At 47.8% G+C, this 13,719-nt stretch overlaps 1 long non-coding RNA gene across 1 annotated transcript in view; it reads right to left on the bottom strand.

Moving 5' to 3' along the window:
• The window catches only part of LOC134981008 (uncharacterized), a 37,941-nt gene extending 29,376 nt beyond the window's left edge, over nucleotides 1-8,565 (bottom strand). Inside the window, exon 1 of the long non-coding RNA XR_010190501.1 lies at nucleotides 8,230-8,565. This is a non-coding gene — a long non-coding RNA (uncharacterized LOC134981008). The remainder of the gene's footprint in view (nucleotides 1-8,229) is intronic.
• Between the last annotated feature and the right edge of the window lie 5,154 nt (nucleotides 8,566-13,719).

Raw genomic sequence — 13,719 nt, 5'->3', positions numbered from 1 at the left:
AAAAACCACGGTTAGGTGGTATATATTATAATACAATTATGGATGGACGGACTGCCTGCCGAGTTCCGACACAGAGGTAGCCACAGCCGTGAACTACCGCACTGTACACTGGTTGATAAAGAGATAGTAGTATACTCGTAACAACTAGTATGACTATGACGACGGTATAAAGAAAGAAAAAAAAAACCACGGTTAGGTGGTATATAATACAATTATGGATGGACGGACTGCCTGCCGAGTGCCGACACAGAGGTAGCCACTGCCGTGAACTACCGCACTGTACTGTGTCTGCTGCTAATATAGACTGGTTGATAAAGAGATAGTATACAATACTACTAATATACTGGTGGTCAGGCACTGGTCACCACTAGTCACACTGGCAGTGGCACTCCTGCAGCAAAAGTGTGCACTGTTTAATTTTAAATTAATATAATATTATGTACTCCTGGGGGCTCCTGCTATAACAACCTGCAGTGCTCCCCAGTCTCCCCCACAATTATTATAAGCTTTGCCTTTTATACATTGATGTGCAGCACACTGGGCTGAGCTGAGTGCACACAGACTGAGTCACACTGTGTGACTGGCTGCTGCTGTGTATCGTTTTTTTTCAGGCAGAGAACGGATATAGCAGAGAACGGATATATTATATTAAAATAAATAAAAGTTAACTAACAACAACTGCACTGGTCACTGTGGTAAACTCTGTCTGACTCTGCACAATCTCTCTCTCTCTTCTAATCTAATTTCTAATGGAGAGGACGCCAGCCACGTCCTCTCCCTATCAATCTCAATGCACGTGTGAAAATGGCGGCGACGCGCGGCTCCTTATATAGAATCCGAGTCTCGCGAGAATCCGACAGCGTCATGATGACGTTCGGGCGCGCTCGGGTTAACCGAGCAAGGCGGGAGGATCCGAGTCTGCTCGGACCCGTGAAAAAAACATGAAGTTCGTGCGGGTTCGGTTTCAGAGAAACCGAACCCGCTCATCTCTAGTATAATCCCCAGGTGTATCTCACACATCGCTCAGTACAGATTACAGGATGTATAAAATCACCAAGTGTATAACACACATCGCACAGTACAGTATACATACTGGTCACAATAATGCAGCACAGAGATAGTATACTTGACACAGAGCTGCAAGATACAGCAATGGCCTACTGTACTGTACTACTATAATTATATACTGGTGGTCCCCAGTCCCCACAATGCAGCACACTGAGCACAGATATTTGCAGCACACTGAGCACAGATATGGAGCGTTTTCAAGCAGGGAACGTAGATATTTTCAGCACACTGAGGACAGATATTTGCAGCACACTGAGCACAGATATTTGCAGCACACTGAGCACAGATTACGGAGCTTTTCAGGGAGAGAACGCAGCCACGTCCTCTCCGTTCAATCTCCAATGCACGAGTGAAAAAAATGGCGGCGGCGCGCGGCTCTTTATATAGAATACGAATCTCGCGAGAATCCGACAGCGGGAGGATGACGTTCGTTAACCGAGCAAGGCTGGAAGATCCGAGGCTGCCTCGGACCCGTGTAAAATATGTGATAGTTCGGGGGGTTTCGGATCTCGGAGAACCAAACCCGCTCATCTCTAATAAATATACAATTTTTTTTGGGTTCACAAGTGTATTCATGCACTTATACATTGCAGCAGATGCGGTGCATTGTGATACTACGGCTTTGAGTGGCACCACAGGCAGGAGCAGTGGCGGATTTAGGGGGGGGGCACCCAGGCACGTGCCCCCCCTGTCATTTAGGATATATTCATAATACAGACGCTGCATGGGCTGTGGGGACCACATGCAACCTGCGGTCCCCACAGCCCATGCAGCTACTGTATTATGAATATAGCGTGTCACCAGGAAGCAGGTCTGGCCGGAGCGGAGTAGTGTGGTCACAGCGGCGGATTGGGATGCCGGTACATACTACCAGTCGGCCGGCTTCCCTGTTCACTTCAGTGGCCGTGCTGCTCCCCCTTCACTTTGGCTGGCTCCTATATCCGCGGCTGCGGCGATAAGAGCTTCTGCGCATGCTCAGAAACTCATTCAAGCCGGAGCCGCGGCAGAGAAGACTAGAGTATCTGCTGGCTGCTGCCCTCAAGGCAAATAACCAGCGGCAGCGAGCGCACCGAGGAGCCAGGTATCCAGGGCCTGACAAACAGTGTTATAGCACGGGGCACCCTGGAGCAATACATCCCTTGATCACCAGCAGCCTGTAGGAACTGGAATCGCGACCGGAAGCATATGCAAGTGACGCTGATCACCGTGAGTATGTCTGACTTTGCAATGCGTCCTCTCCCTGCACACTGTGTAAGATGGGACTGTGCTATGATAGGAGGTCAGGGTTTGGATGCCTAGGAGAGCTGCAGGAAAGTTATTCCTGAATCCTCAGTGTCAGTTTGTGTATATCAGTAAGTCAGCATCTGTGTCAACATCTGTTTGTCAATGTATCAGCATCTGTGTGTCAGTGTCTGTGTCAACATCTGTCTGTGTCAGTGTGTCAGCATGTTTCTGTGTGTCAGTGTCAGTGTCTGTCTGTGTTAGCGTCTGTGTGTCAACAGCTTTCTGTCAGCATGTTTCTGTGTGTATCTGTCAGCAACAGTGTGTCAGTATCTGTCTGAGTGTCAGCACCTGTGTGTCAGCTTCTGTCTCTGTGTGTCAGCCCCCTAGAAAGAGTACCCCCAATCCCCCCCCCCTGTCCCTTAGCAGACCTGCCCCCACACACTCTCCATCCCCTACCAGACCTGTCCCCGCATACTCACCCCGTCCCTTGCCAGACCTGTCCCCGCACACTCACTCCATCCCCTACCAGACCTGTCCCCGCACACTCACTCCATCCCCTACCAGACCTGTCCCCACACACTCACTCCGTCCCTTACCAGACCTGTCCTTGTATACTCACCCTGTCACCCACCAGACCTCTCCCCGCACACTCACTGCGTCCCCTACCAGACCTGTCCCCACACACTCTCCATCCCCTACCAGACCTGTCCCCACACACTCACCCCGTCCCTTACCAGACCTGTCCCCGCACACTCACTCCATCCCCTACCAGACCTGTCCCCACACACTCACTCCATCCCCTACCAGACCTGTCCCCACACACTCACCCCGTCCCTTACCAGACCTGTCCCCGCACACTCACTCCATCCCCTACCAGACCTGTCCCCACACACTCACTCCATCCCCTACCAGACCTGTCCCCACACACTCACTCCATCCCTTACCAGACCTGTCCCCACACACTCTCCATCCCCTACCAGACCTGTCCCCGCACACTCACCCCGTCCCTTACCAGACCTGTCCCCGCACACTCACTCCATCCCCTACCAGACCTGTCCCCACACACTCACTCCATCCCCTACCAGACCTGTCCCCACACACTCACTCCATCCCCTACCAGACCTGTCCCCACACACTCACTCCATCCCCTACCAGACCTGTCCCCACACACTCACCCCGTCCCTTACCAGACCTGTCCCCGCACACTCACTCCATCCCCTACCAGACCTGTCCCCACACACTCACTCCATCCCCTACCAGACCTGTCCCCACACACTCACTCCATCCCTTACCAGACCTGTCCCCACACACTCTCCATCCCCTACCAGACCTGTCCCCGCACACTCACCCCGTCCCTTACCAGACCTGTCCCCGCACACTCACTCCATCCCCTACCAGACCTGTCCCCACACACTCACTCCATCCCTTACCAGACCTGTCCCCACACACTCTCCATCCCCTACCAGACCTGTCCCCGCACACTCACCCCGTCCCTTACCAGACCTGTCCCCGCACACTCACTCCATCCCTTACCAGACCTGTCCCCACACACTCACTCCATCCCCTACCAGACCTGTCCCCACACACTCACTCCATCCCCTACCAGACCTGTCCCCGCACACTCACTCCATCCCCTACCAGACCTGTCCCCACACACTCACCCCGTCCCTTACCAGACCTGTCCCCGCACACTCACTCCATCCCTTACCAGACCTGTCCCCACACACTCACTCCATCCCCTACCAGACCTGTCCCCACACACTCACTCCATCCCCTACCAGACCTGTCCCCGCACACTCACTCCATCCCCTACCAGACCTGTCCCCACACACTCACTCCATCCCCTACCAGACCTGTCCCCACACACTCACTCCATCCCCTACCAGACCTGTCCCCGCACACTCACTCCATCCCCTACCAGACCTGTCCCCGCACACTCACTCCATCCCCTACCAGACCTGTCCCCACACACTCACTCCATCCCTTACCAGACCTGTCCCCACACACTCTCCATCCCCTACCAGACCTGTCCCCGCACACTCACCCCGTCCCTTACCAGACCTGTCCCCGCACACTCACTCCATCCCCTACCAGACCTGTCCCCACACACTCACTCCATCCCTTACCAGACCTGTCCCCACACACTCTCCATCCCCTACCAGACCTGTCCCCGCACACTCACCCCGTCCCTTACCAGACCTGTCCCCGCACACTCACTCCATCCCTTACCAGACCTGTCCCCACACACTCACTCCATCCCCTACCAGACCTGTCCCCACACACTCACTCCATCCCCTACCAGACCTGTCCCCGCACACTCACTCCATCCCCTACCAGACCTGTCCCCACACACTCACCCCGTCCCTTACCAGACCTGTCCCCGCACACTCACTCCATCCCTTACCAGACCTGTCCCCACACACTCACTCCATCCCCTACCAGACCTGTCCCCACACACTCACTCCATCCCCTACCAGACCTGTCCCCGCACACTCACTCCATCCCCTACCAGACCTGTCCCCGCACACTCACTCCATCCCCTACCAGACCTGTCCCCGCACACTCACTCCATCCCCTACCAGACCTGTCCCCGCACACTCACTCCATCCCCTACCAGACCTGTCCCCGCACACTCACTCCATCCCCTACCAGACCTGTCCCCACACACTCACTCCATCCCCTACCAGACCTGTCCCCGCACACTCACTCCATCCCCTACCAGACCTGTCCCCGCACACTCACTCCATCCCCTACCAGACCTGTCCCCACACACTCACTCCATCCCCTACCAGACCTGTCCCCGCACACTCACTCCATCCCTTACCAGACCTGTCCCCGCACACTCACTCCATCCCCTACCAGACCTGTCCCCGCACACTCACTCCATCCCCTACCAGACCTGTCCCCGCACACTCACTCCATCCCCTACCAGACCTGTCCCCGCACACTCACTCCATCCCCTACCAGACCTGTCCCCGCACACTCACTCCATCCCCTACCAGACCTGTCCCCACACACTCACTCCATCCCCTACCAGACCTGTCCCCACACACTCACTCCATCCCCTACCAGACCTGTCCCCGCACACTCACTCCATCCCCTACCAGACCTGTCCCCGCACACTCACTCCATCCCCTACCAGACCTGTCCCCACACACTCACTCCATCCCTTACCAGACCTGTCCCCACACACTCTCCATCCCCTACCAGACCTGTCCCCGCACACTCACCCCGTCCCTTACCAGACCTGTCCCCGCACACTCACTCCATCCCCTACCAGACCTGTCCCCACACACTCACTCCATCCCTTACCAGACCTGTCCCCACACACTCTCCATCCCCTACCAGACCTGTCCCCGCACACTCACCCCGTCCCTTACCAGACCTGTCCCCGCACACTCACTCCATCCCTTACCAGACCTGTCCCCACACACTCACTCCATCCCCTACCAGACCTGTCCCCACACACTCACTCCATCCCCTACCAGACCTGTCCCCGCACACTCACTCCATCCCCTACCAGACCTGTCCCCACACACTCACCCCGTCCCTTACCAGACCTGTCCCCGCACACTCACTCCATCCCTTACCAGACCTGTCCCCACACACTCACTCCATCCCCTACCAGACCTGTCCCCACACACTCACTCCATCCCCTACCAGACCTGTCCCCGCACACTCACTCCATCCCCTACCAGACCTGTCCCCGCACACTCACTCCATCCCCTACCAGACCTGTCCCCGCACACTCACTCCATCCCCTACCAGACCTGTCCCCGCACACTCACTCCATCCCCTACCAGACCTGTCCCCGCACACTCACTCCATCCCCTACCAGACCTGTCCCCACACACTCACTCCATCCCCTACCAGACCTGTCCCCGCACACTCACTCCATCCCCTACCAGACCTGTCCCCGCACACTCACTCCATCCCCTACCAGACCTGTCCCCACACACTCACTCCATCCCCTACCAGACCTGTCCCCGCACACTCACTCCATCCCTTACCAGACCTGTCCCCGCACACTCACTCCATCCCCTACCAGACCTGTCCCCGCACACTCACTCCATCCCCTACCAGACCTGTCCCCGCACACTCACTCCATCCCCTACCAGACCTGTCCCCGCACACTCACTCCATCCCCTACCAGACCTGTCCTTGTATACTCACCCTGTCACTCACCAGACACCAGACCTGTACTCCATGCCCACAGCGTGATAAAATGAGGTTGTGGCTCGTTGGTATGGCACTGTGACGCCACAACCCTTGTTATGAGACCACACCCACCTTCCCAGGAACGTGCGCAAAAGTCCCCCCCCGCCTTCCCCTGTCATGGTGCCCCCCCTGTCATTTTGTTCTGGATCCGCCCCTGGGCAGGAGCACAATGCACACATGCATCTTGGTGCAGGTTGATGGAACCGGGGACCCATCTTCCTACCCCAAGCTGCATGTGTGCATTGTGCCCCTGGCTGCGGTGCCACTCAACGCCGTAGAATCAGAATGCACTACATCTGCTGCTATATATAGTAATTTTTTTTCATTTCATAAATGTAATGATGCATCATGAAAACCATGGTTAAGAGTGGCACCGCTTTCAGGCGCGCAATACACACATGCTGCTAGGGGCAGGTTGTTGGTTTCGGGAACCTCAATCTGCACCTACCTTCATGTGTGTATTGACAGTCCGTAAATTTGCAATATTTTTCCAGACCCAGGCTACAGTGTCCGCTAAGAAGGTGGGCTTTGACTACTCCACCAGGCGGTTATAGGCAGTCTCTCTCTTCTGTTTGTTCAGTCACCCACAGGCACTCTTCCTCACGATATAGTCTGAAATCATGTGCCACTACCACCATATCTCATACTGCACCAGATGCTACTATAAAGATACTGTTTGAAAAAGTTCAGCCATGTTGGCTGCATATTTATAAAAATAGTTATATTGATATATATATATGGCATTTTTTTTTACGTTACACAAATGTAATGCTGCCATTGCTATATATAGCAACAGATGTGGTGCATTGTGATACTACGGCGTTGAGTGGCATCGCAGGCAGGGGCACGATGCACACATGCAACTTGGTGCAGGTTGATGGTACCGGGGACCTATCTTCCTACCCCAAGCTGCATGTGTGCACTGTGCCCCTGGCTGCGGTACCACTCAACGCCGTAGTATCAGAATGCACCACATTTGTCGCTATATATAGGTTTTTGGTTTTTTTCAGAAGTGTAATGATGCACATGTGCTGCATTATGAAAATGGATACAGAAAATGGGCAAACACATAACATCAAGCGCTGGGAGATAAAATTTCAAACCTTCCCTTGTGAGTGTAAAAAAAAAAAAGGTTTCAATAGAAGGCGTTTTTCCTCTACTTCTTAGGGTGGGGACTCCAATCCTCCATTCACATCAGGAATCATGACATGTAAGAGAATACAGTACAATGGTGTAGTATGTCATCACAGGATTACTCTTCACCCCAGTGGTTCTAATTAAATAGACAATAGGTGTTGAGCCTCCACCAGATCTTCATAAAATTTAATAGAAAAAGAGCGTACCCAAACTCACAATGGAAATGGGTGTAGTAAACATATAAAGGTATCTTTGTGTGAATATGGAGTCAGAAAAGACCGTCTAAAGGGCGTACCCCAACTCACAGTGACTAGGGGTGAATGAAGCCTATAAAGGTTTCTTTTAGTAGGTACTTCAAATCACAGCGTACCCCAACTCACAGTTTAACAGGTGTTCGTAATCATATCATGGTTTCTTTCATTCTCCAGATAGCCAGACAGAAAAATCAATGCAAAAAGGATTTATTCCATAAAATAGTTCATAAAATATTCTCGCAGGAAATAAACAAATGACAAAACTTATTTAAAAAGGAGCAAAGATGAATGATCACACCACCTGGTTAGGACACCTGGTGTATATCACCTGAGCATGCAGATTCCGGAATTCTTATCGGTGCATCCAGGGTCCAAAATCCGGGTGGGGAGATTGTGCATAAATGATGAAAAAAAGCGCTTCTGTCTGCTCCCAATGCGTTTCAATCTCTACAAGAGATCTTTGTCAAGGCCTGCAGACCAGGAGCCCATGTACCGGTATTTATACCCACAGTGAGCAATGAAACAGGAAATGAGGTCACACAATGGTGGTATTCACATATAATGATAATCTTTACATAGAGTCAGTATTACAATCAATTAGTGGCTATATCCAGTTGGAAATGTAGAAAAACACAGTTTGACTTGATTCCGCTGTGCATTAGCTTAGCTTTGCGGTACAATAAACCACAATGGCGGAAGAGGAAGTAAATACCCGTGGAACGCATGCGTTCCACCGGTCACATGGCACGCCAATCATATGACGCGCCGGCCATGTACTAGATGCCGAAGTCCTTCACCATTCTAAAACATAATGAAAGCGGGCGGAAACACTCGTCCGTGAACCGCATACGTTCCACCTCCCGAGGGGTCAGTCATGTGACACCACCCAGGAACTGAGTGTACGTGGAACGCAAAAACGGGAAATCAGACAACTTCACCAGTATTTAAAACATTTCCAACTGCATGTACATGTTTGCATATCTCAGCATAAGGAAAATACAACATCCACAGTATGGATAGTGAAGCAAAATGATCATAATCATATTAACATTAAAGATCTTGATTTTCGATATTTTCTTGCAAGTACCTTTTTCTTTTAAAGAAAGGAAGTCCATACACAGTCCATACAAAGACCATAAATAGTTTTAAAACTAAAAAGAGGAAAAAAAACAATTCGAATCATTCACAGAAACCACTTGGTCTCAAAGTCACTGTTGAGACCATTTGGTATAAGTGTTTTATAATTGTAAATAAAAGACATTTCTTTGTTGGCTAATTTACTGGCAATATCCTTATTTCTAACATCATATTCAACAATGGCTAAGCCGTAGAAGCCTAGAATATGTGAATTTGAACATTGATGATTTTGTTTAAAATGAAGTGATAAGGCATGAGTCTCCAGACCATTCTTAACATTTCTTATGTGTTCACCTATTCTCACATTTAATGGTCTCGATGTCCTCCCTATGTAAAATTTTTCGCATGAACATTTCACAGCATAGATGACATTCTTGCTGTTGCAAGTAATAAATTGATTAATAACAAATTCCTTTCCATTTAAATCCACCTTATCAATTTTATTGCGGCCCTCACCTTTGATGTTCTTGCATCCCTGACAAAGGCCGCATCTAAAAAAAACCCTTGGATACAATTTTTCCTTTTCTCTCTGGTCCTCGTAACCTACTTGTGACCAGCTGATTCTTCAGATTAGATGCCTTCCTATAAATACAAACTGGTTTCTTTGGGATTTGAGTGCCAATAATGGGGTCTTTAGTTAATAGTCCCCAATGTTTGTTAAGGATTTTCTCTATACCCCGATATTGGCAGTTATAATTCGTCACAAATGCCCATTCAAACCGATTTGCTTTTTGATCATTCTTATCAACAGACTTGGGTCTAAGGAGTGTAGTTCTATCAATCTCCTTTACCTCTCTAAAGGTTTTATCTATCTTCATCATATCGTAGCCACTTGCTCTAAATTTCTCACACATTTCAATGTGTCAAAAACACTTCCATATCGGTACAGTTTAATGTGTGAGAAATTTCGAGCAAGTGGCTACGATATGATGAAGATAGATAAAACCTTTTTAGTTTTAAAACTATTTATGGTCTTTGTATGGACTGTGTATGGACTTCCTTTCTTTAAAAGAAAAAGGTACTTGCAAGAAAATATCGAAAATCAAGATCTTTAATGTTAATATGATTATGATCATTTTGCTTCACTATCCATACTGTGGATGTTGTATTTTCCTTATGCTGAGATATGCAAACATGTACATGCAGTTGGAAATGTTTTAAATACTGGTGAAGTTGTCTGATTTCCCGTTTTTGCGTTCCACGTACACTCAGTTCCTGGGTGGTGTCACATGACTGACCCCTCGGGAGGTGGAACGTATGCGGTTCACGGACGAGTGTTTCCGCCCGCTTTCATTATGTTTTAGAATGGTGAAGGACTTCGGCATCTAGTACATGGCCGGCGCGTCATATGATTGGCGTGCCATGTGACCGGTGGAACGCATGCGTTCCACGGGTATTTACTTCCTCTTCCGCCATTGTGGTTTATTGTACCGCAAAGCTAAGCTAATGCACAGCGGAATCAAGTCAAACTGTGTTTTTCTACATTTCCAACTGGATATAGCCACTAATTGATTGTAATACTGACTCTATGTAAAGATTATCATTATATGTGAATACCACCATTGTGTGACCTCATTTCCTGTTTCATTGCTCACTGTGGGTATAAATACCGGTACATGGGCTCCTGGTCTGCAGGCCTTGACAAAGATCTCTTGTAGAGATTGAAACGCGTTGGGAGCAGACAGGAGCGCTTTTTTTCATCATTTATGCACGATCTCCCCACCCGGATTTTGGACCCTGGATGCACCGATAAGAATTCCGGAATCTGCATGCTCAGGTGATATACACCAGGTGTCCTAACCAGGTGGTGTGATCGTTCATCTTTGCTCCTTTTTAAATAAGTTTTGTCATTTGTTTATTTCCTGCGGGAATATTTTATGAACTATTTTATGGAATAAATCCTTTTTGCATCAATTTTTCTGTCTGGCTATCTGGAGAATGAAAGAAACTATGATATGATTACGAACACCTGTTAAACTGTGAGTTGGGGTACGCTGTGATTCGAAGTACCTACTAAAAGAAACCTTTATAGGCTTCATTCACCCCTAGTCACTGTGAGTTGGGGTACGCCCTTTAGACGGTCTTTTCTGACTCCTTATTCACACAAAGATACCTTTATATATTTACTACACCCATTTCCATTGTGAGTTTGGGTACACTCTTTTTCTATTAAATTTTATGAAGATCTGGTGGAGGCTCAACACCCATTGTCTATTTAATTAGAACCACTGGGGTGAAGTGTGATCCTGTGAAGACATACTACACCATTGTACTGTATTCTCTTACATGTCATGATTCCTGATGTGAATGAAGGATTGGAGTCCCCACCCTAAGAAGTAGAGGAAAATCGCCTTTTATTGAAACCTTTCTTTTTACACTCACAAGGGAAGGTTTGAAATTTTATCTCCCAGCGCTTGATGTTATGTGTTTGCCCATTTTCTGTATCCATTTCTGTCTATAAATAGAGGTTGGTGATACCTCCAGAGCAACATATTTTTCAGCTGCAGGGTGCGCCTTAATTTGTCTTTTTTACTTCTGCCTTATGAAAATGTAAACGGTTTGCTAAAGTTTAGCCATGTTGGCCACATATTTAATACAATTATGTCTTGAAATAAAAAGCAAATTTTTTCTACCAAATACAGTTTTCAAAATAAAACATTTTGTTACACGACAAGCAATATGTGGTGTAATTTTCTTACCTTGCAGTACTTGTACTGAAGCACTTTGATAATAGTTTTGCAGGTTTCAGGTATGATGTGTCCCAAAGCCTGCGCAGAGATACGGGTCCCAAACTTCAGCTCCTGAAATGCCTGTCCAGTAGCAAGGAACCGCAGGGTAGCCACGAGCCTCTCCTCAGCAGGGATAGGAACCCGCCATTTGGTATCCCGCTTCTGTATGAGGGGGGTCACCAGACGCAGCAACTCCTGGAAGGAAGTTGTGGTAGTTATTTGGGTTGTTCTCATCCAGGAGGGGCATGTAGGAATGAGTAGGTCGCTTAAACAGACACTCCTTCGTCCAGCAAGATCTCTCTCTCCGCCTTTGCTGGGCCCTCTCCCTGTCTCCCCTCATCTTCAGCACAGAGTAGCACATGAGAGCCTGATAGCGAGTAGAATCCATCTCTACACACACAGCAGTATCAAAACACTTTGTAATGCAAGCAGAACAAAGCAGTGCACGGTAGCTAGCAATGTGGAACGAGCAGCAGGTATAAACCAAACTTCTCTAGTCACAGAGCAAACAGAAGTGCACAGACTATAAAATGGCTGCTTGTTTATATATCCCCCAGATAGGCCAGCCTTTATTTCAATTTTAGAAATCTTGCAGATAAATCTGGTGTGCTTTGGTCAGCATGAGATGCGCGCGCATTCGATCATCCGATGCCATCCGATTTCTGGTCGTAAGGGGCATGCGATAAATCTCAAAATTGTATGCGCATCAAATGCACAAAAAAAGCACTTTCGATGCGATTTATCTCAAGGTGAGCTTCAAGGGAAATCGGACCCGATATCGCGTCGAATGCAATCGCACAAGTGTATGGGCACCATTAGATTGATTTGGGTGGGTTATATTTTTTCTGTGCATAGTAAATACTGGTTGATTTATTTTAAACGGCAATTTAGATTTCCCCTTACCCAAATCTAAATCTCTCTGCACATATTGCAGTGTAACATGGTTTTGCCCACTAGTGTGCTTTATTTGGTTTGCTGACAAACCTTAATAAGACCCACAGAGTGATGGTGTTAAAATTCTAACATATTATATAGAAGCGTAATTTAAAAAGTGTAATTTGAGCTCATCTGTATATTTATGAGATATCTAGCTGTCTCCATAATCCTCCAACCATATGACCTTTTCAACTGGATTCTATGAAAAAGTCAAATACCACAGAAGGCCACTTCAGTGTAGTATTAATAAAAACTAATTTGTTCCAGATTAGAAAGCTAAAAATTAGCTGCTCACAGTATAAAAGAGTTTAAAGCTTATCTGATCAACCAGATCATTAGCTGCTCACCTTAACTAAACTTCTTCAATGTTCATCATGGCACAAAAGTACATTGGATACAATCAAGGACTTCATGAAGAACTTTTAGCTTTTTATTCCAGCATAATTAATTTTCAATAAACTTGCATTACACTTTTTATGTTTGTGTGGAGCCTTCTAGTTAGGATCAAAAATAAATCAACATTTACAACATGCACCTAAGCCTGTTGCATAGTCCTTTTCCCGAGTCACTCATATACAATACCCAATTAATACAATGAAAAGGATTCAAAGGCGCTGTCTTTTCTTAAATAAATCCACATAATGGCATCAATCATAAAAGGACTTCTTCATACAATACTTTGGACGTAACCTTTCACGTTTCCAGTGCATAGAGAAGGAAGAAGACTTCTGTGGCATTCATCTAATACAGGTGACCAATGTTCACATAAAGGTTTCTTCAGGCATCTGAGGATGGCTTTCTTTACTGGCCTCCACTTTCATGCCCATAAACTGCAGTCACATGTGTTCATCCCCATGCCTTTTAAGAAACCTTGATTCCACCGTGGTATATAGAATCAGACCCTCGGGAGAAATGTGTCATATAACAAGATAGTTCAAATGGTAAATGTTAAAAATATATTGACTAAACAATCACCAAAAATATAAAAAAAATCAATAAAAACAGTCAATACAACA

This window comes from Pseudophryne corroboree, chromosome 12 (assembly GCF_028390025.1).
Source record: "Pseudophryne corroboree isolate aPseCor3 chromosome 12, aPseCor3.hap2, whole genome shotgun sequence".
Classification (NCBI taxonomy): Eukaryota; Metazoa; Chordata; class Amphibia; order Anura; family Myobatrachidae; genus Pseudophryne; species Pseudophryne corroboree.
The sequence above is the reverse complement of the archived record's forward strand: the minus strand, read 5'-3'. Positions and strand labels throughout refer to the sequence as shown.